This window comes from Ambystoma mexicanum, chromosome 1q, assembly GCF_040938575.1.
Source record: "Ambystoma mexicanum isolate Mex_15411 chromosome 1q, UKY_AmexF1_1, whole genome shotgun sequence".
Lineage (NCBI taxonomy): Eukaryota > Metazoa > Chordata > Amphibia > Caudata > Ambystomatidae > Ambystoma > Ambystoma mexicanum.
In genome coordinates, this window is record NC_090922.1 from 560,814,330 (window position 1) to 560,836,933 (window position 22,604).

At 48.4% G+C, this 22,604-nt stretch overlaps 1 protein-coding gene and 1 non-coding gene across 5 annotated transcripts in view; both read left to right on the forward strand.

Annotated features, from left to right (window-relative positions):
• The window catches only part of LOC138531734 (nectin-2-like), a 262,202-nt gene that overhangs the window by 21,429 nt on the left and 218,169 nt on the right, over positions 1-22,604 (forward strand). The gene's annotated exons all lie outside the window — the stretch shown is intronic.
• On the forward strand, positions 3,246-3,374 carry LOC138565463 (small nucleolar RNA SNORA49). The gene has a single exon (XR_011301331.1). It is a non-coding gene; the product is annotated as a small nucleolar RNA SNORA49 (small nucleolar RNA).

The window sequence follows — 22,604 nt, forward strand, 5'->3', positions numbered from 1 at the left end:
GCCTTCTATTTTTGCAAACTCTAAATTTGCGGAAAAACTGCTCGTCTCCACCACCTTCAAAATGTAGTAGGATCCAAGCGGGCTCAGTGTGACGCAACAGTATTTTTTTTTGTATGTGTCTTTCATCTGGGCCCTCAGTTGCAATCCTTTCATCCTCGGTGTTTTCTAGTACCACCCTTTGGGATACTCTGGTTTACCGCCTGCGCCACAACCACTGTTTTCCCACCAAATAAACGTCCAAGTTAAATGAACACTCTTACTCCTGCCTGCGTTAAAGCATTGGATATTTGTTTTGCTGGGATTTGCTTTCAAGCTGTTTGCTGCTGTATAAGCCATACATTTCCCCAAAGTATTGCTTTTGTCCAGCTGGGTGTTTTTTCACTTTGGTAGGTGTTTGGGTCACTCTTTCAGTCACTTGAGCCCAGAATGAAGTGCGGCATCCCTAATGCTCCACTCTGTGTGCAACGGTCTGATATATTTAATTTGTATGGCGCTCATACACAAGTGTTTCAGAGCGCAGTGAGGCAAGGGAGGACAAAAGAAGATCTTACTAGGCCCAGTGACATTGAGAACGCGCAGGTGAGGGGAAAGTGCAAAGGAGAGGGGAGAAGTGGAAAGTGCTGAGCAAGGGTTAAAACAGCTGGTAGTGCAGCCAGCAAGGTGGCAAGTGCAAGGTTTAAAGCGCAGCTAAGTACAGGTACAGACCCAAGTGCAAGGGTTGCCAGGAGGCAGTGCGGGTGTGTGACTGGGTGGGCAGGGACCTGCATGAAAGTAGTGCAATGCACAAGCTCACACAGCAAGCGATGCTGCGAGAACCACCTGTGAGGCAGGGGAAGCAGGATGCTAGCATGCCGGTTTCCTTTGGAAAGACGCAGGAGGGACTGGGGAGTCGGTACCCTGCCCACTATCCTAATTGACTGCCACCTTCTGAGCACTCAGATGTTCATATTAGGACGCCAGAGAACGTGGCTAGAAAAGCATGTGTAATAATAGCCAGCCCTACTGGGTGCGTCGATGCCCATTGCTGCGTAGCTGGTCTGTGCTGCATGCGCTATTTGGTGCTCTGTAGTGTCCTTTTAAGCACAGTTTACAGATTATTAGGTATATCGCTTCTGTTGGAGTTGTAGGCATTTCACAAGTTCTTGGTTCTGAGTAGCCTTCAGCCTTCGCTACCACACAGGAGAATTGACTGAATGACGATCGTCAAAAACTGTTTACTGAGTTCTTACAGGTAGTTTTATGTTGCCCGTCTTGAGCTTTCTGGCATGTTTCCGCAGGGCCTCTTTGTCAAAGGCTTTTTTGGCCTTGTATGAGGTTGCCACCGCTCTTGGAAGTTACCCTTTTGGTAGTTGTGTTGTCCATGGTGTGTTTCGGAACCTGAATCTTGAACCATGACAAAGATCAGGCAACCACTTTAAGACCTGACTCATCTCTGCAAGTCCGTTCTTTACTGTTGTTTTTGCCTTCGTTTTCTATACAAATAAGAACTTCTAAACCAGATTCTCTAACTCTCAAAATGCTGTGGAGGAAATTCTGGCGTTGTAATGGAAGGTAACTAGTGGAAATTGTATTCTTTTAACAGGTGAACATGTAAACTGCGTTATGTTTTGAAGTACTGTTTGAATGGGAATTGTGAGGCAGGCGCTATGCCTACTGGCACTCTGCTGGCGCTATACCGACTTGCACTCTGCTGGCGCTATGCTGACTGGCACTCTGCTGGTGCTCACTGCAGCGGTCCGACCTGTCACTGATTGTTTGAGCTCCACTTTAATTCAGGACCCCGGATTAACTACTTCTCTGCAGAGGAGGTAAGGACCGAGGTGGACTGACCTATAGGGGATCTGGAGATTTCCTGGCAGGCCTCTGCACCCTCCGCCTCTTGGGTGGTATTCCCAAATGTTCCCATAGGAAAGGGGTTGGGCTTGCTGAAATTGTATAAAATGGGCCGCTTTGAAAATGATTTCCCGGGCCTCTTTTGGTTCCATCGTTGATCAGTTTACCAAATCCCAGCTCTCCCAAGCTGTGATGGATACTAAGCAAGCACTAGGATAGTAAATGGGCACCAACGAAAAGTGGCCCAAAACATTTTCACGACGGAATACTTCCCAACTGGGAGTTTGTGGTGTAATGTTGCAAATCGTGGGGGCCGGGTCAAAATGTCAAGTTCCAAGTTACTCGCCTGGCGTAAAGTCACTTGCCACCTCAAGTCTACACATACGCACGGTTAACCATTTCTTACTCGCCAAGAGCTCATTATCACTAGCCAATGGCCAGTGGGGAGTGCATATTTGAGCCCTGTTGCAAACTGTTCTGAAGTTCTTTACCAGTAACATGGGTCAAACGAACACACTTTCCACTGCATCAAACTGCCCATACTGGTATGTTGGTGCAGCCCTTTGGACATTACCTGGTAGGCCAGTTCGATGCTGGCAGTATCGAGAAACTAGGGCTGTCACTGAACTAAGTGGTACGGGCACAATCTGGCTTTGTGCCTGGGTTTTGGGGACTCTCGTGGACTGACTTCTCGGCATGCTTGTGCCCTATGCTTAAGGGCGTCCAGCAGCGGCAGCTGTGACTCGAGGACTGCGCCTCTTATCACTGCAGTTTATGGTCCATAATTCCTGCTTTCAGGAAGTTATGCACGGATTTTCACTGCAATAAACACCAGTGCCCTTTCAGGTAATGTCCCCCCCCCCTCCCCCAGCCGGCCCCATGTATATATTTTGCAGATCTGTGCGTGCAGAAATGCAAACTTGTTTACAAAGGCAATTTCTTTAAACACATCTTGATGTGCACCTCTGCAGGGGGCAACATTTCAAATGGCAAATTACTAGTTTGTCATGAAAAGTCACTCTGCTCCTCAATTTCATACAGCGCACCTAAAATTACTAGCCAACAGTCAAACATCACTAGCCAAAGGCTGGGGGTGAGTGCAGATTTTGTGACCGGCATCCGAATATTTCTGAAGCCTAAGTGACGCAAAGGGGATTGTCTGAGTTGGGATTCTTCTGGAAAGGACTGATGGATCCTTCCATATGAATCTATAAAGGATCTCCACGCTGGAGAACTATGATTACAGGGGAGTAACTTTTCTTCTGGGTTGTTCGGGGCAGCTGGTTCGGAACCCCTTAATCTTTCGTCTATTTGGGTGCTGGTGTCGGGGAAGACGACCTGCCACAAATTACGCCCGTTTCTGTTTTCATGCAGCTGCTCTACCCACTGGATGCCATCTTCACTGTGCCATTCTTCCTCAGCCTTACTCCAGGGGCTTTATCACCCGTATAATTCCCTGGCATTGAATGAGGATACATCAAAGTGCCTGCATCACTCCTTGGGATTCTAGTTTCCTATAGGGCAAAATGTGGGCATACATCTTTCACTAATGAGCTTTCCTTTCTTCTCACTCTCTCTCCTCTCTAAGCTGCTTCATTGTCTACTCTATCCCTGACCCTATTTCCCTAATTTCCCTTCCATTGCCCTCTTCCCGTATTTTGCCCTTTCCTTGTCTTTTTTTTATTTATTTTTTTGTTTTCCTTCGTTCCTTGCCCATGCCTCCCCTTTCATTTCTATCTGTAAAAGCTGTCACTTCGTGAGCATGACTTCAAAAGGATCCACGACATGCATTTTGATGATGGTAGAAATGAAATCTGATTTACCCTTTGTCCTGTTGTATTTTGCCTATACATTTCAAATGTTCTATGTGATCTGCTCGACTTTTTATGGTCAAACGATGTAATCCAATATTTGTTTTTGTTTACATTGCTGCACATGTATGCGTTGGGAGACGCCCCTTCACCTAAACCCACCCCCGCATATATTTGTATCAAAAAGAATTTTTAAAAATGTGATACCATCGGATTCGACAATTCTTCCGCGGTCAAACCTTCCATTACCCGTTTAAAGAGTGAACACCTTTTATCAAACTAAGCTGCGATGCACTGCTGTGATATCTGGATTGAAGTAGTCTCTGAAAATGTTTTATTTTATTGGTTATTTATAATGCGATTATACACGTGTGTCTCAAGCGCTACAAGGGATGGGGGTGGACGATCCTACTAGGTCTTGTACATTCGGATCGTGCAGGTTATTTGTAACACGCTTAATCCCGAGATCGGTTTCAAGCATGGATCCGGGATTCGGTGGTGTTCAGCGTGGCCTTGCTTCCAAGCCCTGTGCGTTGCCACAGAGCTATCCTCCCTTCAAATGCTTTTTGTTTCTCATGACTTTGGGGATATATCTTTTATTCTATCTAGGTTTGTTGAAAAAAATCCAACTGTGCCTCATGCAGCATTGCAAGCACTTTTTTAGTTGTACTTTTGTTTCCAAAGGATTCAACCCTGTATTGATTGTCTATGTTAGGGGGGAGGGGGGGGGATTACAACCAAGTGCATCTATTTTTGCTCATCACAGATTTTTCTTAGAACACTGACATTTCCATGGATCCGATGGAAACCAAACCTGTGTGGAATGCAGATGTTGTGCCTCCTCTACTCCCCCCCCCCCCCCCACTTCCATCCCTTTTTCTAAACTGCCACTACTTGACTCTCTACTCAAACAGCCTTAGCCTAAGCAGTGCCAGGAATAAGTTCATGGAATTTGGGTGGGGGAAGGGGGGGGCGGACTGTCCATTGCATATCCAAGCAAGCTTCCGTGATTCAAGTGAATGCTTGAGCATGCCTTAAGCCAAGAGCACCCGCTAGTAGTACTGGCTGCTTGAGTACTGATAGTCTGTGAAGACGTTTTGTGGCATAGCATTCCCTTGCTCCAGCCAGCGTCTTCGAGCCTTCATTCATCCAAGCATAAACCAGCACTATCCCATTTCCTCCCTATCATGTATTTTTGTGTTTTTTTCTGCTGGCTTTTTGGCCTGCCGCTTCACCCTTCACCAGCGCACTCCTCCTCGGGCTCCGTTTTGGGTTCAGCCGTGCCTGGGCATGATTCGCCAACCTGCGTGCAAGCGTTGGGGCTCGAATGCCACTACAGTGAGGCTAGCACACTCCTCTAGCTTTTTTGAAGTAGATTAAAAACTATGCGAACAAGTTTTCCACAGTCGTCCTAGAAACCATACCAAATTGTGGAAAAGTTCATGTATTTGGTGAAAAACTTCAGTCATCACGCCACCTTCTTCCAGTCACGCAATGCTTTTTGTGCAAATGGCTGCTCTGGGTGAAATCATTCATTAATTTTGTCATTTTTTTATAGCACCTTTCACCATATTTATGTTCCCAACACACTTGGTTAAACGCAGCCCTACAGATAAAGGGTGTATCCACCATTGTTACTCACTAAAAATAGGCAAATGCTTGCAAGGAAAAAAATACGGAGTGAAAATACTCGCAACAAAAAGTAGGAAGAATCTTGCGTCCCTGCGTTTGCCCACACAGCTCCAAGGATGGGTTTGGACCAGAAGTGCACAAAGTACCACAGGAAGAAACTACTATTATAACTGCCTGATCAGAAGAAGTAAACATGCATGTACCTTTCAATGTGCTTCATGAACTAGGGGCAAATAAAAAGTATTACAAAAACATTTCCATTTCCCGGTAAAAACATCGTTTTATGAAATGCACTCATTCGGAATTGGACTACAAAATAGGATAGGGTGTAAAAATTCTCCTGCTTCCAAATCTTATCTGGTTGAAAGCCCTTGGAGGGCAGAGTCCCAAAATGTGGGAGGAATTGCGAGGCACTATTAAGCATGTGTGCATTTCAGCCATTAGTTATGCAACGGTAGCCAAGACCCTGGTAGTCACCCATGTGTAAATGGAGGCTGTATGTGTGAGGCTGAGGTATATTATGGACGAATGGGGGTTGCGGGGGTCGTGTTTAAGGAGCGTTTTATGTGGGAAGCTTCTGTTCGAATTTGTTTTCGTTAAAAGTAGTTTCATTCTTATGGCAAAGGTGATGCGCAATCTTATTTGTGTTGTGTGTGTGTGTGTGTGTGCGCGCGCGCGCAGTGGTGCCGTGCCTTCAGTCAGTTGCGAAGGTGTGGTGTGCAAGAGGAGAAATTGGTTGCCTGCACAAACCACATTGTCACCTTCCTGGGTTCTAACTACGTAAAAGGAGCAATGCTGCATTCCACATGCGATGTACGTGCTTGATGAATGCATAATACTCACGCTCTGGGTGGAATAGATTCCTTCCCGACACCAGTTCGGCCCCTGTAGGCACAGGTAACGCAATGTACCGATAATGCCGACAGTACCTCGCTGTCTCTGGAAGGACTGTCTCCTAAAATTAGTATAATACTAGGTACCTGCTGAAACTTGCGCGATTCTTGGGAGACTGATGAACGATGCAACCTGCTCCGTGGGACACGTTGAACACCCTTCCCCCCGCACAATCCCCCCACCCCTTGGCTATGGGTTCAGCCATAATTTGACACCTGATGTAGACAGCCTTCACATTCCTTGCCTCTCGGTTAACCGATCTCACTCACGTTTATGAATGAACCATTCTTTCGCCCTGGTACCTTTTGTGTACCATAGTGCAGTGTCTGGCACAGAGCTTTCCAATCTGCAAAAATATATGTACTTTGTAAGGACCTGAGATACTTCAAACCTGAGATTGCTGTGCTGTGTAGTGGGGTTTATTGAGAAGAACTTCTGCAAGGTTTCAGAATTGTTCTGGAACTGTCTGAACACCAGGTGAGGGGGGCCATCTGGTCCAACATTCAATTTTGACCTGTGGCGGGTTGAGGCCTTTTGGAGAAACTGGGCTTGGATTTACGCATGGATTCTGGGCTGTGCCCTACCTTGAAGGCCTGATGCAAGCCTTTGCGTTGCATGGCAGACTGAAGCCCACAAAGTGTAGCAGCCGGAGAAACTGGAGTGAAGTTTGAGTGCCGCGATCCTGGCAGCCAACATAGGAAGGTGAAGTGAGTCCCTGATGACTTCATATCCCAGGCAACTCTTTCTCTGAGCCAAAACAATTGTGGCCCCTTAGCACAGTGCTTGGCACGTTTAGTGTAGTCTCTAGAGTGGCCCCTCCCCAGATCTGCCAATGACCAGATCCTTGCTGCACACAGCGCACGATGTATCGGAGAGAGAGATTGACAGTGGCAAAGTGAGAGAGGGAAATGGCAGCTGGCCTATATTTCAATTCCCTGATGAGCGCTGCAGAGGCTAGTGGTAGGAGTGTGGGGGAGAAGATCCGAATAATGTTGCTTTGTTGGTGTTTTCTCAGGCCTTGCTAGGACTACTAGTGCTTTTGTTATGCCGGTCGTGCCGTTTGATTTCCATGTGTGTGGTTCAGTAATTTTGCTCCGTATTGCCACATTGTAAACTTGCCCCACTGTCGCCTTAGTGTCTCGCTGTGTTTGTGCATGCCCCCCCCCCCCCATCCCCTGGTGGACAATGCAATTGGTGGCCTACCATGTTTTTGCTCCGGAACGCCCAATTCTCTTGACTGGCTTCTAAATATTACACTTCAGCCTTGTAGTAGATGAGGTTGGCCTAAGGAATCTGCCCACTATCTTCCCACCCCACGTCTACTTGGCACATCTTTGCATGCTCTGTCTTCAATGCCTCACTGTGTTTCCCGGCTTTCATCCTGTGCGAGTTACTACCCACCATCTACTGCCAGGAGTACCTGCCCACACTAGGGAGCCCCAAGGCAACTCGTTAAAAGTGCCTTACAGCTAGACACGTTGCCATGGTATCACCAGAAAGACACTCCAGCTGTCCACTAGAACCCCCTCGAACCCCCACACCCCGCCCTGCCGCTAACTTCCTTGCAACAACATACTCGACCTCCACAATTAATATGCCTACCAGTTTACCCATGCGTGCACAATTCAACCCTCCCAACAGAGATCCAACCAAATGCTACACCATTACAATCAACGTGCATATCAGTCTTGACCAGTGCTTCTTGGCCCCCGGGGTAGACTAGGCGCTCTTCTGAACACCAGTTCCTCTATGCGCACTTAACAGTACACTTGGAACCAAACCCAGACGCAAAGCTCAGGCTATTTCTGGTCTCCACAACCTTGGCCTTGCCCCATCTTTCAGATCTCGTGCTGTGCCTGCAGACCATGCAGATGGCAGTGCACTGTATAAATACCAGTGGCATAAGTGTGTGTGTCTGCGATGTGCAAAAGCAGCAGCTCATCCACATGTCTGTCTCCACCTTTAGTGGTAAAGTTAGTGATTGAAGGCTCGAGGAACTTGGGCGGTGTCAGTTGTGTGTGTGTGTGTGTGTGTGTGTGTGTCTGTGTCTGCCTTGTGCTGGTTTTACTTCCATTCTGCGTTGGGGACCCGTGTCTTTGAAGTACATCCTCCTTGCACCTTCGATTCGAGTCCTGGTTGTGCCCTCCTGTTTGGACCCTGGGTGTCCGAATGCTTGTTGGAAGTCTGCCAAACCTGGACGCACGTTTGCTTGTTGTTTCTGTGGTCGTCTGCGTGTTAATAGGCACCCATGGTGTCCGTGTGGCGTGCTTCCTGGTCCTTAGGGAGAAGGTCTCGTTTTGGCTCGTATGTGAGGAGGGAATAGCTCGGGGGGCAACGCGTTTGTCTTCCAAGCAAGACAACGCAGCGCAACGCGGGTTCGAATCTGATGCCACGCTTAGAAACCAATATCTGGTATTAAGCGCGTTATAAAAAAAACAATTGAAGAACAATTAAGTCCTCTTTCCAATGATTGACATTTTCCCCCTTTAGTATGCCATCGAAAAGCCTCCGTTTTGGAATGACGACAACCTTGTGGAATGAAGCTGTCCAATGCTTTATTTTACGTTTGCTTTGCCATCTGTTTATAAACCATCGGGCTCAGTGCGGGCGTTTATTCCCAGGGATTCTCGTTGTCCATCCGCCTGTCAGGTGGTGCTGCCTGTTCTCTTTTTCTGGCTCCTTCTAATCTGTGTCTCTGCTGGCATCCGGGCATCTGTCTAGCAAAGAGCTTGCAGGGGAAAGCAAATACCTGCTCCATTTTGAATGTTGCTCTTCGGGTTATTCCAACACTTATGCCTGTATGAATTTTTCATTTTCTGAGTCCTCCTTTTAGTTTTCCCACCGGAGAGCGTGGCCCCGCGTTCTGTTCCTGGAGGCTTTTCTGATGGGCCTCACTGCCTCTGCGATAAGAACCCCGCCTGATGGTGGTTAGCTGCATTCCGAGCAAAATCGGAGCTGCTTGCCTCTCCTTACCCCCCCCCAACCCCCCTACTCCTCCTCAGCTGCTATACTCTCCTTATCGCATGGGTGAAGATAAACGTAATGCAAACGTGGGCCTTTGAAACCGGATCCGAGGGGTGGGCCCTGTTCAACCATTAATGAACTAACTGCTAGACTTGGATGCCACCTCGACCCTGCCCTGCTTAACCTCCCGCATCACCGGGAAGGGGCAGGCAGGGGGGTGTTGATTTAATCGAGGCATCACTGTGCAACCTCTGCCCCAGTGTCCTGCCGAATGACCCCGTACAATACACACTACTTAATTGGCCTGACCAGTCAAACCAGGTACGTTAAACTTCTGGCAACTGCTCAGATAAGGCAGAGATTGTATTGACGTAAAGCAGCCAGGAACGATTATCCCCTCAGAATGTTTACAGAATTAGAGTGGTTTATGCACTTCTGAATTGTTTGTATACGTGTGACAGAATAGATGTATAACTGTAATGTATTTCCCATCTGAGCCAGAGAAATGCATCTGCAATATGCAGAGTGGCTGCAACAAACCTGACCCCCAATATCTTGCAGTGCCCCTGAATACGTGTTTGCATACCTCAGGGTTTTCGTGCACATTATTTATGAGTGTATTTGAGTGCTGACCCAGCTTTGGTAATCAACAGAGGGCTTTACAAGTCATGGGAAGAAGTACATGGTGAGGGAAGCAGATTGCAAGGGATCAATAAAAGCAAATGGGGGTGGGGGTGAACTGGGCAGGGAGGACGGGCAATTTGGCACCACAGCATCTGAAAGTATCCAGGGGAGGAAACGGGGGAGCAGATGGCCCAGTCTCTGGTGGGGCGCGTATTGAACTAGGTTTTGGTGATAAGAGATTCCTTGAAGACTTAAGATCTCCACCCTGGAAATGTAAAAGCGAGAGTCTCTTCAGGTGTTGACGGGGGTTCCAGAGTCTGGGGCCTTAGCCAAAGAAAGCCTTTCTTCTGGTGCTTTCCTCCATGCACTGAGTTAGTCTTCACATGCCCTTGCTTTTTGTTTCTGATCAAATTACACTGGCAATGCTGGGCTATATCGTAGGTGCAGATGCATAAAAATACAATGGCAATACTGGATAATGTCAGATGCTCCTGTGTACTGTTCACATGGCATCTACTAGATATGTTACATGTTTTGCCTTAGAGAACCAGCTGTCTATTGTATGACTTAACCCATTTAAAAAAAAAATGTATATATTGTGAAATGCATAATTTCGACACACTACTTTAAAATGTTCCCGGGAGAAATACCAGATTTCCCTTGCATTACTTGGGCTCTCTTGCTACGCTTGCTTGATTCCTGTTAATGCCCCAGCACTATAGATATTAACCTGCTGGCATTGACCTTGAATCATTTACAATTCCAGTGCCCACGCTGGAGGTGGCCAACCCCCTGGCACCAAAAGCCAGCTCCGCAGCGGCCACATGATCAATACTGTTGCTTACGCACACCATGGCGGGTGGAACATCTGGGGGACAGATGGCATCCCTCTGTGCTTCTATATCAGGAGTCTGATTGCATTCAAAACCCTATGTCTTTCGGCCAGTGCGGTTGGCATCACGCCGCTGCAGCACCGTGGATCATCCTCCTCATTTGGGCACGAGCGGTGGCTCAGGCCGGCCGGACACTCTTTGGTGCATAATGCACTTCTTTGAGGAACTTGGGTGGAGTGGGGGACACTGCAGAGATTGCAGGGAGGTGGGCCTCATTGGTGTGGGCTATTGGGTGCCACTTGTCCCACCCATAAGCCAAAATTATTGCATTTGAGTACAGATTGGGAGAAATGGGATATGAGGAGGGACGCAAAACTTATTTTTATTTATTGCATTTGTTAACACGCTCAAACTCTGAGGTATCATGGCATAGAATACTCAGAAAAATGATCTGGTTACAAATTGTGTTAGAAGACAGGTACAACTCGTACACGAAAGCGTAGTGAGATGCATGCACATAGTGGAGAGGGTCAATCGGGCCATAGCAGTGGGGTCATGGTTGTGATATTAGTTATATTTGTTAGCCGTGTTTTAATCGGTTTCTTAAAATGCAGGTGTGAGGACGTGTTTCTAATGTACATGGGCAGGGTGTTCCAGATCTTGGGTGCCGCTACTGGAAAGTAGTGCCGCTACTGGAAAGGTGCCACCCGCCCTAGAGCTCTTGAATCTAGGGTCAAACAGGTGTGTGCTGGATCTGGACCGAAGGGATCTGATGGATCATTTTTGGGTGGCACGTTATTCAGGTAGGATGGGGCATCCTTAGTAATGCATTTATGTGCAGTGGTCAATGTCTTGACTATGATTTTGGCTTTGGCTTGTTTCTTTTTAATCCGAAGGCTGCCCGTAAGGCTTTGTTCTATATCTTGCAGGTGTTTGATAATTTGCCCCCCTTGTTAGCTGCCCATGGCCTTGGTAATCTCTATGGGCATGCCCACCAGTTCCTGCCCAAAACACCTCCTCTCCTTGGATCTTTGATATTGGTTTAATCAAGACTTACCATCAGACTGTGCATTGAAGTGCCTGCCAGTGTTTTCTAAAAGCAGTCTTCCGACAGTCGATTTATAAGCGCTGTGTGTGTGTCCTTTACTGAAGTCCTGTTAAAAACGGGCATTCCCAAAGCCAACAGTTTTGGCTTGTGTATAAGTATTGGGCAAGTGCATTTTGCATGGCTACGCAAAAGCCCAAGCTGTTGGCATTGCCAATGCTTGCTTTGTGTTATGCCATTGACTGTTGCCCATGTAAATCATTAAGGGCCCGGGAGCTCTACTAACCAGGCAGTAGCAGTGGAGGAACGAATCCTGTGTCCCAGATGCTAATTTCTACGATCTGCCGCACCACTCAGCAGCCCCAGGAGCATCCAAGTGGCCACGATTTTGAGGGGCTGCACACCTTATTACCTGGTTTTATTTTTGGTTGGTGGGGGTGAGGGGGGCGCAAACTGATGGATGTCTCTCCATCCAGATGTGCATAAAATGAAGGCAGCTTTGTGTTGGCAAAAATTGCCCAAGTGCAAAAAAGATGCATTTTCAGTACATTTACACCAGGGCAAGGTTTGCCCTAGTGCTAATGCGGAATGGTATTGGCCCTAAGGCATTGCCCTGATGCAAAAATGTATCTTAACACTAGGGCAGCTTTTGCCCTGGTGCTTTTAATATGCCAAACTGCACTTGTCGTGGTGCAATGGTTTTTTAATCTGCCACATTGTTTTTAATAACTTTTCTCTAGTGCTAATACCAGGCAAACTTTGCACCTGAACTGTGGCAAGGTTTCTGGAATGTTCCCCTGGTCTATAAGGCTGATCCCCGGATATTGTGCAACCCATGCTGCGGTAATTGCATTTATTTGGCTACGGTTTTAACTATAACAGCCGCTTGATCACGGCACAGGATGCACTTTAGGCATGTAAACAACGTATTCATTAGTTGGCCTCGTTTACACTGACCCACGGGTCCGCGGCGACTGCCCTGAGGTGCAAGGATTGGAACGGCTTTCAGCGCCTGTGCCCATCCCCTGCGCCCCCTCCCACCTCCGCGGCGTCTCGCGTGCCTCAGGCGTGGGATGTCTTCCCGTCGCCTGCAGATTCCTGAAGGTCTGTTTGTGGTTAATGCCGCGCTAATCGGCGGCGTCTCCAGACTCTGACTCCCGAGGGTGAGTCAGTATTCGCTGCGGGAGGGCAGGAGATTAGACTGGGGCAGGAGCGCCCAGTCCTGACTGAAACTTCAGACCACACAGCCCGGGCTAACGCTTGCGGCGCCATTTCCCAGCAAGCTTGCTAGGTGGGGGCGTTCCTAACCCCCACTCCGAGCCTCGTAACATTCTACGCCCAGTGCACTGGCACGACCAAGGGGGTGTCATTGCAAGCGCAGCATGTAAGGCCGGGTAGACTCTGGCGTGGCTCAGGGACCCGCGTCTAGAGAAGGAAGGAAGGGAGGGAGGGAGGGAGGGAGGGGGGGAGGGATGAGGAGGAGAGGATTGGGCCGAGAGCAGCACGTTGTCTGCATATCGATAATCTGCATGCCTCTGCCATATGGTGACTACACGCAGACCATGGGCACACTGCTGCTTTGGGTCTTTAAGTCTTAGAAGCACAGTTGGGGAAACTCTTATAAGGCTCACTATCCTTTCACCAGTCGGACTGAAAAATTGCAACCACACTTATACTCTTGGTTTAGATGCTTCCCGTACGAGTTTCGATGCAATTGTGTATTTTTTTTTTAATTCTTGAAAGCCCAACATTACTTCCTACATCCAATGCTTGCATATGTGTCGAAGTGCTGAAATGCTAGATTTTGGGGTGGCGGGGAGGGTGGAGTAGGCCAACCGATCCTAGCCTCGCTATTTAACTAAAGTGTGTGATCCTAAGCATCTCGATCTGTCGCTGTTCCTCATCGGCCCAAAAAGTAATTAAAAAAAAAAAAAAAAAAAAAAAAAAACGCCTGTTTAAATGTCGCTCCCATATATTATTCACTGTGATTGTTTGTGTATAGCGCATTGCAAGGTTACCTTTCTCTTGGCTACCTCCTGGCTACTTTGTGTAGTGTTTGGACTAACATAAAAATTGTCCAATCACTTTCCATGATGGCAAATTAGGGGAACCCACAAACCTCGTTCCACAGAGCCCCTCAAATCATAGAACTGGCCTTGGTCCATAGATCCCCTTGTTATTGAGTGCATGAGGGGTTTGTGTGTGGTGTTCTCCAACCTGCTTGGTCAGTGCTGTCCGCTCGTGCGGTCTTGCTCTCTCGCACCGTCAAGTAGGAGCATGCGCTCTAGCTCTCGTTGTGTGCTCTCGCGATGCTGTCCGATCTCTCCTCCTTCCTGACTAGTCTGTATGCTGTTGACGTCTGGCTCTCGGCTGCCCCTCATTTGCCTGGTCTGTCTTCTAAACGTGAGCATAGACTCGGGCAAATCCTTGTTCCCTGATGCCCACTTTCCTCCATTAGGATACTGCAATCCAAAATATATCTGCAACTCATCTTTGTGCTACAGAGGGGTCACGTGGCTGCTTCTGCAAGGCTCCTTGTTGGCCCCCAGCCAACTCCAGTCTTCCAACCCATTTCTAGTGTGTGGCAAAAATGCATCTTGCTCGCACGAGTACAGGGATGAGTAGTGTCTAAAAGGCCTGTTCATACCCCTACACTACTAATTAAGCAGCAGTGATCCCAATCCTAAAAGGGAAGTAGGAACCGCCTGATGGGTATACCCCCTTCACTGCTTTCAGGACCGTGGGCAGCCTATACTCTTCAGCAGGGGTGCGAGCTGGTACAGCAGCAATCCAACCCCCCCTCCCCCTTTAAAGGAACCGAGAATGCAGATCTAGAGGAAAAGAGGGTGCACTGGGTGAATGTGCAGGCAAATAACATTATCAGCAAATGTCAAAAGTACTTAAAAGTTGTGTTTAAATGGCAAAGAGTGAGGTCTTCTTACTAATCACGAGGGCCCTTTGTTATATTGGGACCACTACAAATTCCCTTGCTTCCCTTGGGGGGGGGGGGGGGCTTCACAGCATCAAGCGAGACTTGGGGATTTATGCAGTCAAGCCAGCGTGGACACCTTCAAATTGTGCTGTGCCAGTGGCAAGGTGTCTAGGCAGTGTTTTCTGTGGATCGAATCAGTGTTGAGTAGGCCTTGGGGTCAAGGTGATGCCTTAGCAGGATCAAGACGGGCGGGTCAATGGTTTCCAGCAGGTCAAGATGATTCTCTTGTTGAGCTGAGTCGGCACTCAACATGCAGCGAGTCGGGGAGGCTTCCATGGTTGTAGTCGCTGCGGGGTTGCATTTCACTTGGTCGAGTGCATCAAAAGGACTACAGCCATCCTATCCCTGGTGTGAGGGTCACTGTCGTGTCCGTGCTGTGTTTGAGGCACATGTTCTCAAGACAACCTCCCCCGCCCCCCAACATCCCCAAGAAGTTGACTCCCTTCATAGTTGTTGTGGGTACACCCAAGTCGGACGGCTAATTCATACCCATCCCATCCCATCCCTGCCATGATGTGTCATCTGACCAAGTTGACAGTATAACATTCAAATTATGCTTGTGGCTGTTGTGTGATCCAAATAGCCACCCTGTAAAACCAGACATGGCTTGTATTTATTAATTCACTGCCACCAGGCTGACGAGAAGCACACCCATGTTTTGAATTGAATTGGAGGTGTTTGCAGTTGGTAAGCCGCCTCTGCCAGTGGAAACCTTCCAGGAGCGGAGTTCAGGAATGTACATGTGACCTTTTTTAACCCTATGTTGCGGCTGCATGGCAGGGGTTCGGAGAGGTAAGTAGAAAATCACAGCCAGGTACATGGCACACAGCTTTTTGCCATTTCGTGTGTATGAAAAGGAGTCTTATTAGAAGAGCTTGCTTTCAGACTCTAAATGACCCCCATTATTTTATGGCTAAAAATGCAAATTGCTGCTGTTTTCACACGCTTACAGATGGCATCACATAGTTCACACATGACTTCATGGCGCTGCTCCTGATCTTGTTGGAGGAAACCCTGCTACCATACTGGCCTACCATTAGGTTTTAAATGCAATATTACTCAATACAAACTATTCAATGTGAGGGATCGCCATCTTTGCAACGTACTACCATGTTCCATTTAGAAAATCCTTCTTGCCTGCGCTTCAAAGGCCTCCTTAAAACTAGCATGTCTCTGCACCCCTTCTGTGCACATAAGTACCAAGAGGGGTGTCGGTGCACTGTTATTCACTCTATTCCCTATGAGTTTATTGTGCACTTTTGTCTTTGGCTGTTGTGCTCTCCTTTCCGCCTGATAGGCTCTCCTTCCCTTTCTACCTTTTCTGCCCCCTCACCTTTATGCTTTCTCTTGTGCTGTCCCGTCCTATTCCCATCACCTATTAGTCCTTCTTTTCCCCGACTATTCCTCAAAGTCAATGTTCGGCTAGGCTACGAGCGGGAGCTAAATGGCTGCCAGCTCCTGGCAAGTTTGATCCCTACATTGTCCTCGCCTCTCACCATAGCCTCTGCTTGCTGCTTTATCAGTCACGTGGTTCCTTGTTGGGCGCCTCAACCGATACAACTTATTTTGATGGTCAAGTTTCGGTTTCTTTTGTTCCTTGTGAGCTCTTGAGCAGTAGCACCTACAATGCGTTTGTGTTGTGGTGCACTTGGGTGTCTTTGTAGGCTGATCTGGGGAGGGGGGCTGATACTGAGGGAGGCACAAAGTTTTGTCCCTTCAGTTTGTATGTTGCGCTGTCTGTCCACTGCTCCTGACCTGTATTTGTAGAAGATGGTTCTACGTCAGCCAAAAAGCATGGCATGGGGTATTTTTTTTCGTTCTAGTCTGTTAAAGCTGCAGAGTGAAACTGGAATTAATTGCACGTGGCTTTTTGCTTTTAATGTTGGTGGTTTTCTGTGAGGGGAGTTTCCATCATAGCTTCCTTGCTTCCCTATTTTCAGGGGTTTTCCCTACATCTGTCTCCTGCTATTTGAAGACACCACTTTTGTTTAAAAACATCTTTTATAAGCTCCTCCGTGTGCATTGGAGGGAAGGGGGCGTGTCGGTCCCTGGTAATGTGTTGCAAATCTACATACTTGCCATCCGAATAAGTCCATCAAATGGCACTCTACAGTTCGGAGCTATTGTATAGACTGGCTCGCAAGTGCATACGCCATCCACCAGGAGTAACTGGTGAGCGGCTTTCTCTGCATCACCGCTCCATTAGAGAAGGTCACACGTGAAGCTGAACTTGCTTAGCGGCGTATGCTGGGTAAATAATAAATGTTGTTGGCGAGTCTCCCTCTGGCTTTTTTCCAGGATCTTTGCATCTGGGATTTTAATCTGTTCTGAAGCCTGCTATAGCTTGAGGATGGTTTGCAGTTTCTTTGTAGTTTCATGAATGTGACCAATGTTTGGAGAAATTTGCTCAAATGCGGGCACTTGAGTATCGAAGAATAGAAGGCACAGTCTTTATTTGCAAGGGAATTGTCTGTCATTTGCAGCAAAATGTCTTGAGGTGAGGATGGTTGGGATGTATCACCTACATCCCCACCCCAATGTTCTCAGTCTGGCTCCATGATATCCTAATAATGATTGTGCAGTATATTCTGCACAATGGTGTGGCGCCTACTCTATGGATGCCGAAAGCTGCACTGTGCAGTCCTCCTGTGAATGGTGTACCTGGCGTGATTCTCTTCAAATGGTTGTGTCTCTGAACATTTGTTCCTAGACCTTTGAGAAAGTTATTTAGGTCTCTTCAGCTCCCTCCTGGCTAGTACTCCATTTGAATATTGGCTGCTTCTGCTTCCGTCTGTGCTGACTAGAGATCCACCACAACTGCTCAGAAGTGTCCTCGGCTAGCTCTACTAAACACCTGTACAGGGTCTAGTAATGAGGTGTAAGGCATTGGTGCCTAGGGTAGGATGTAGATTTCCAGAGGTGGTTTTACAATTACTCCTTTTGAAATTGGTTCTGGATGACCCGATAGATAAGACTAGTTGGATGTGCTCAGCTGGCTGATTGGCTCGTATAGCATGAATTTTATGAGCTGGCCGTGTGCAGCTCTTTCCTTGATAAGGGTGGCGGACAAGGAGGGACAAGAAAAGCTATGAAGATCTTTAACGGCTAAAGACATGGAGTCCAACCCTAATTTGAGTGCCATTATACATAAGCCTTTGTGAAAGACCACATTGGTCGTGTCTGCTTAATACTGCTTCTTAAATATTATAAATAAGGAGGACTATACGCCAAGAATCGGCACTTACAGGAATATGTTCATGACAAGGGACTGCGCATGTTTGAAGTAACCCAACTCGGACAAAATACCCCCTTTTTGTTTTGAATAAGTGCAGAGCCACACGGGTCTCCCTGCGTGTTGCATATAGTTCCAGGCAAGCCAAGCAACTGATGCAGCCAGCGCAGCACCCATTTTGTCCATATGCCAAACTTCCCTGGCACAGTTGCATTTTAAACCCCTGAATATAGACAGAGGTTCACATTGTAAAAACAGAGTGCTAAATTGGCATTTGTTTGATCCGCATTTGTGATATCACTAGTGTGTCCCAATGTATGCGAGTATGATGAATGCGTGTGTAAGTTATGAATGAGTAGTGTATGGAGGGATGTGTGTTTTGGTATATTGAGCCGAATTTTGTTAATGCATTTGCTAAATGTTTGCACAATTGTGATTGTATTTGTACAATAAATATGATGCTACTAAATAAGTTAGCTGTCCTCTTTGGTCAAGTTGGCCCACCCTCCTCTTATGTTGAATTGCCTGGAGGGCCATAGACGTTAATCAGGCTTCCCTCATTCTCTCTACAATTGCATTTGGGACAGGTTTGCTGCCCAGCAAGACCCCAGAGTGAGGACATGCTACCCAGTTTCTCTTCCATCCTCACCCCGTCCCCTGCCTGCACCCTTCCAACCTTCTCACGTTTTCCCACCCATTATGTGTTACCCTTGTGGTAGCACACGCATGGAATTGAGTGGGGTTGTGGCTGGTAGATTGCATCCCCAAGTCGTCCTGCCGCTGCGCCACCTCCATTCTCCTAGTGGTTGAGGTGCCAGTTGGCTTTTGGCATTACCCCAACCTGAGGCGTTGCTGGTGGGGGTGAGGGGGCTATAGCCCTGGGTCTTTGGCTACAACCCTGGGGCTAGCTAGCCCCCGCAAGTCCTGACAGTGTAGCCCTGGATCTTTACCAGACATGGCAACACTACTGCCGTTTCCCATGCCCTCTCGCCTTCCACTAAGGTTCATTTCAGGCTGTGGTGTAGCTGAACCCTACATCCGTGCTGGGAAGTATGCTGATCCCACTATTTGAAACAATTTTGTGTGGCTGCCAGCACAGACTTGATTGTTGCAGACTGTTCTCTGCTTTCTTCATTGAACATGTTTGTGTTGTGGTTCCGCTCTAACACTTGAGGACACATGCTCTTGTGCGGTGTGTTGTCTTTGGAAACCCTTTATCTGCGCTCGGGTTCTACAGGGGGCCCCCTCTTTCATGCCCTCCAGCTCAGTGTCGGGCTCCCTTCTAGGTTTGTCCATCTCCAAACGTAGAGAACTGGACCACAAGATGGTTCCCTTGGTGACCCTCATCCCACGTGCTCAGACTTTGCAATCCATGGGTGCCACATGCTCGACCATGTTGTTGGCCTGTGGATATCAAGAATCCTGCATTCCAGCTTTTGCCCAATTATGTCAGTTTGCAGATGTTTGGGCATGCTTCCAGTGGAAACGATCAGCAACCATCTTTTTCAAGAGGGCACAGCAGTGGTGCAGAGAATTCGTATCCTACTGCTGTGATGTTGCGGCAAGTGGGCGTGGCATATTCTCTTCTCGCACAAAGCCCTGCATCTCAGCCACATCAATGCCCATCTTGCCCATGATGCCCCATCTCTTGACCACCTGCAGTGCTGGCTCATCGGGTCAGCAGAGGGGGTGGAGAAGGGCCATACACCACATGAAGTTCCACATAGGTAACGCCACTATGGCTGGGTTCCGAGTGATGGGCTAGAAGGCTCACGTTTCACTTTTGTCATTGGCAAACGCTCGGTGGAACATATCCCCAGCAATGATATATGGGTATCTACTCTTCTACACCCCTGCAATTATCGCGTGCCTGTTTTTTTTTTTTGTTGTTTTTAAATGTAGTAATAATAATTTAGCGTTTTTATATAGCGCTACAAACCCTCAGGTTGCTGAGCGCTGCTTATTACCCATTGTGTGATGCTCATTTATCGATCTCGGAAGGATGAAAGGTTGAGTTTGGCCTTGCCGAGATTCGAACTTCGCGTCAGTAGGCTGTGCACAGATGTCGAAGCGAGCGCTCTACTCACTGTGCTATCGCACCGTCTAATGGTGTTTTGATGACTCCTTTTAATTTGCACGCCCCGTGTGCCCTCTTCTTGCATGATCTATCCATGACGTCTTCCACCGCCTTCACGAATCCTTTCTGCATGCCTTGGCTCCCCAGAGCAGTGTTCCATGCAAATCTCCTGGCTGTGCAGAGGATCCGATGCTTCTGGCGCTCGCTCCTGTGCGTCTGCTCCGCTCCGCTGGTGCTATATTTAGCGCGCCCCTTAATGCACAGGTGGATGCTGAGCACCAGCGCGCGCTCCAGTGACTTCTTATTCAGGGCATTGGCTGTCCAAGGCCGCCCTTGGAATCCAGTGGTTGCAGCGCTTCACGAGACGGTCACAGCGCATCATAGACCCGGACATAAATCGGGCGGTGAGGGTGGGAGGGGAGTGTGGGGGGGAGACATGAGCAAAAGGAACGCGATAGGAGCTGGAGGACAGTGCTGGTGAGGTTGAAACAGATATTGCAGAACCCAGCAGCGCCCACTCAACGTTGCCAGGCCCATCGTCCTCTACGGAAGAAGCGTGTGCCAGCAGCCATGGCATCACCAGGGTTCAAATAGAAAATGTCTGTTTTTCCCTGCGCTCCGCTATCCATCATTTACCCACCTGCCCCTGCCCCCCCACATCTCCGAGGTTTGTTAGGGGCCCGCCCTCGGTCACGGGGGCGGGCTTCTACCATAGCTCCCAACTCACACGCTTTTGGCGGGTGTCACTCGCCTTGTAAACATCTGACTCACCCGCCAAACCTCTTGCACGCCCATTCGTTTCAATGGGCCTCTCACCCGCCAAAAATAAAATTGGGTGTTTTCACCCGCCTTTCCAACATAAATGGTTGAGAGCTATGCTTCTACAGGGGTCGGGAACACCCGACACCGATGGAATTGCAGCGGGCACGCCGCCAGCCAGGACCAGGGATCACCCTGATCGGCCCGGATACCTGGGTGATTCCTTTCTGCTGGTGGCACCCAGCAAGTGTCGGCCTCTGCCAGGGGCACCCAGGCAGAGCCGCTCCACACAGATCTCGATCACGTGGAGGGGACCTCCCCCACAAAGGTCCACACAGACACGAATTGCGCTTCCTGGGGCTCTGCTGCACTGCCCTCTGTGTGCCAGCAGAGCCCCTTTTTACTTTTCATTGGAGAGGCGTCATGACATAGTTATGACGCTTTCTCACATCCAACCACTAGACCAACACGCATCAAGGTTGAACAGTCCTGGAAGTGGGGACGGAAAGCCTTTTGATTTAATATTTGAGCGCACATTCACCCAGAGGCGACTTGCCACTTTCAGACCCTCGTTAGAAGTGGGATTTAAGTTACATTTCTGCCAGCCGCACATGCAGTGTTGTGGGGGAAATACTGCATGCAGTAAATATTGCGCGAGTGTGGCGTCCAATACCTAAAAGAAATGCAGTTTTTACAGACGCCCAAAACAAAATGGTGGTGAATCGACAGCCGGGCTACGTGTCGTCGTAATAAACCATTAATCAGGTAAGGCATCGCAGTCGAGCTATCCCTTTGAAAATGCGGATTTGGGCCTACAGCCACGGACGACGGAAAAGATGGCCGCCCTGTGACGGACCATGCAGGAGAATCGCTCCAGTAGTAGGCGGCAGCCTTCCAGCATCAACTTTTTAAATTATTTTTTATTGGGCTCTCCTGCTTTAAGCAGTGGATCTCCCTTTCACTGTCCAGTTCCGTCGCCATCGGACTGCCTGGCTCGGTTCCCTGGGTAGACTTGAAAAGGGCCCTGTTGTCAGGGAGGGTAATTGCTTTACTGCTTGCTGATACCATAGCAACGGCGATCTTCCATTACAGCACGTGACTGCCTCTTCTCTCTTCCTCTGGCTTCCAGCCGAGGCCCAGTGGAAGCTGGTAGATCGGAATCCTCAGGAGCACGTAGGACGGGTCGGGATATGGAAAGTACAATTGTGGGGAGATTTACAAGGAGACCGTTAAATGAGACCCTTGTTTAAAATCCGGACGAAACGCACACCAAGTGTCGCCACAACATACCTCATACCAGCATCCAAAATGGCAGAGGTGCGCTAATTAAGACCCTATTGCATCACTAAGCCATGCGCTCTGAAGTGGGATTTGTACCATTTCAGCCTCCGTGTGAGGGCCTCTTCACAATGGGGGATTGTTGTTGCCCACCAACCTCTTATGACGTCGTCCACCAATTGGTCAAAGGAGTTGTACCCTCTGCTCTCCCTACAAGGTTGGAGGGGGGTGATGAGGGTGGGTGCTGCTCTCAAGCTTAACCATGATTCAGGGTGGGTAGGAGTTGTCCTTTTGCTTCCACCCTTTTTCTAGTGGAGGGGAGGAGGGAATATTCGGCTGGTGCAGTAGTGGGTGTTGAATTCCAACAACTGCCCTATTTGGTTAATTGCATCTTTCCCTGTCCCTTTTTTTTTTAAACTGAAAAAACCCATGTTTTATCCTCCCCTCTATGCCACCTGTCTGGATGCTCGTCTCCTCTTTTGGATTATTCCATCTTCCATTTGCCAATGATACTCGGATCTTCTCCTTCACCCATTAGCTGATCCATTGCCTTACTGTCGTCTGCACGTAATGGATTGTGACGCATCAACTTCCGGGGCACCAGTGGTCCAGGGATGATTATCGGTTTCT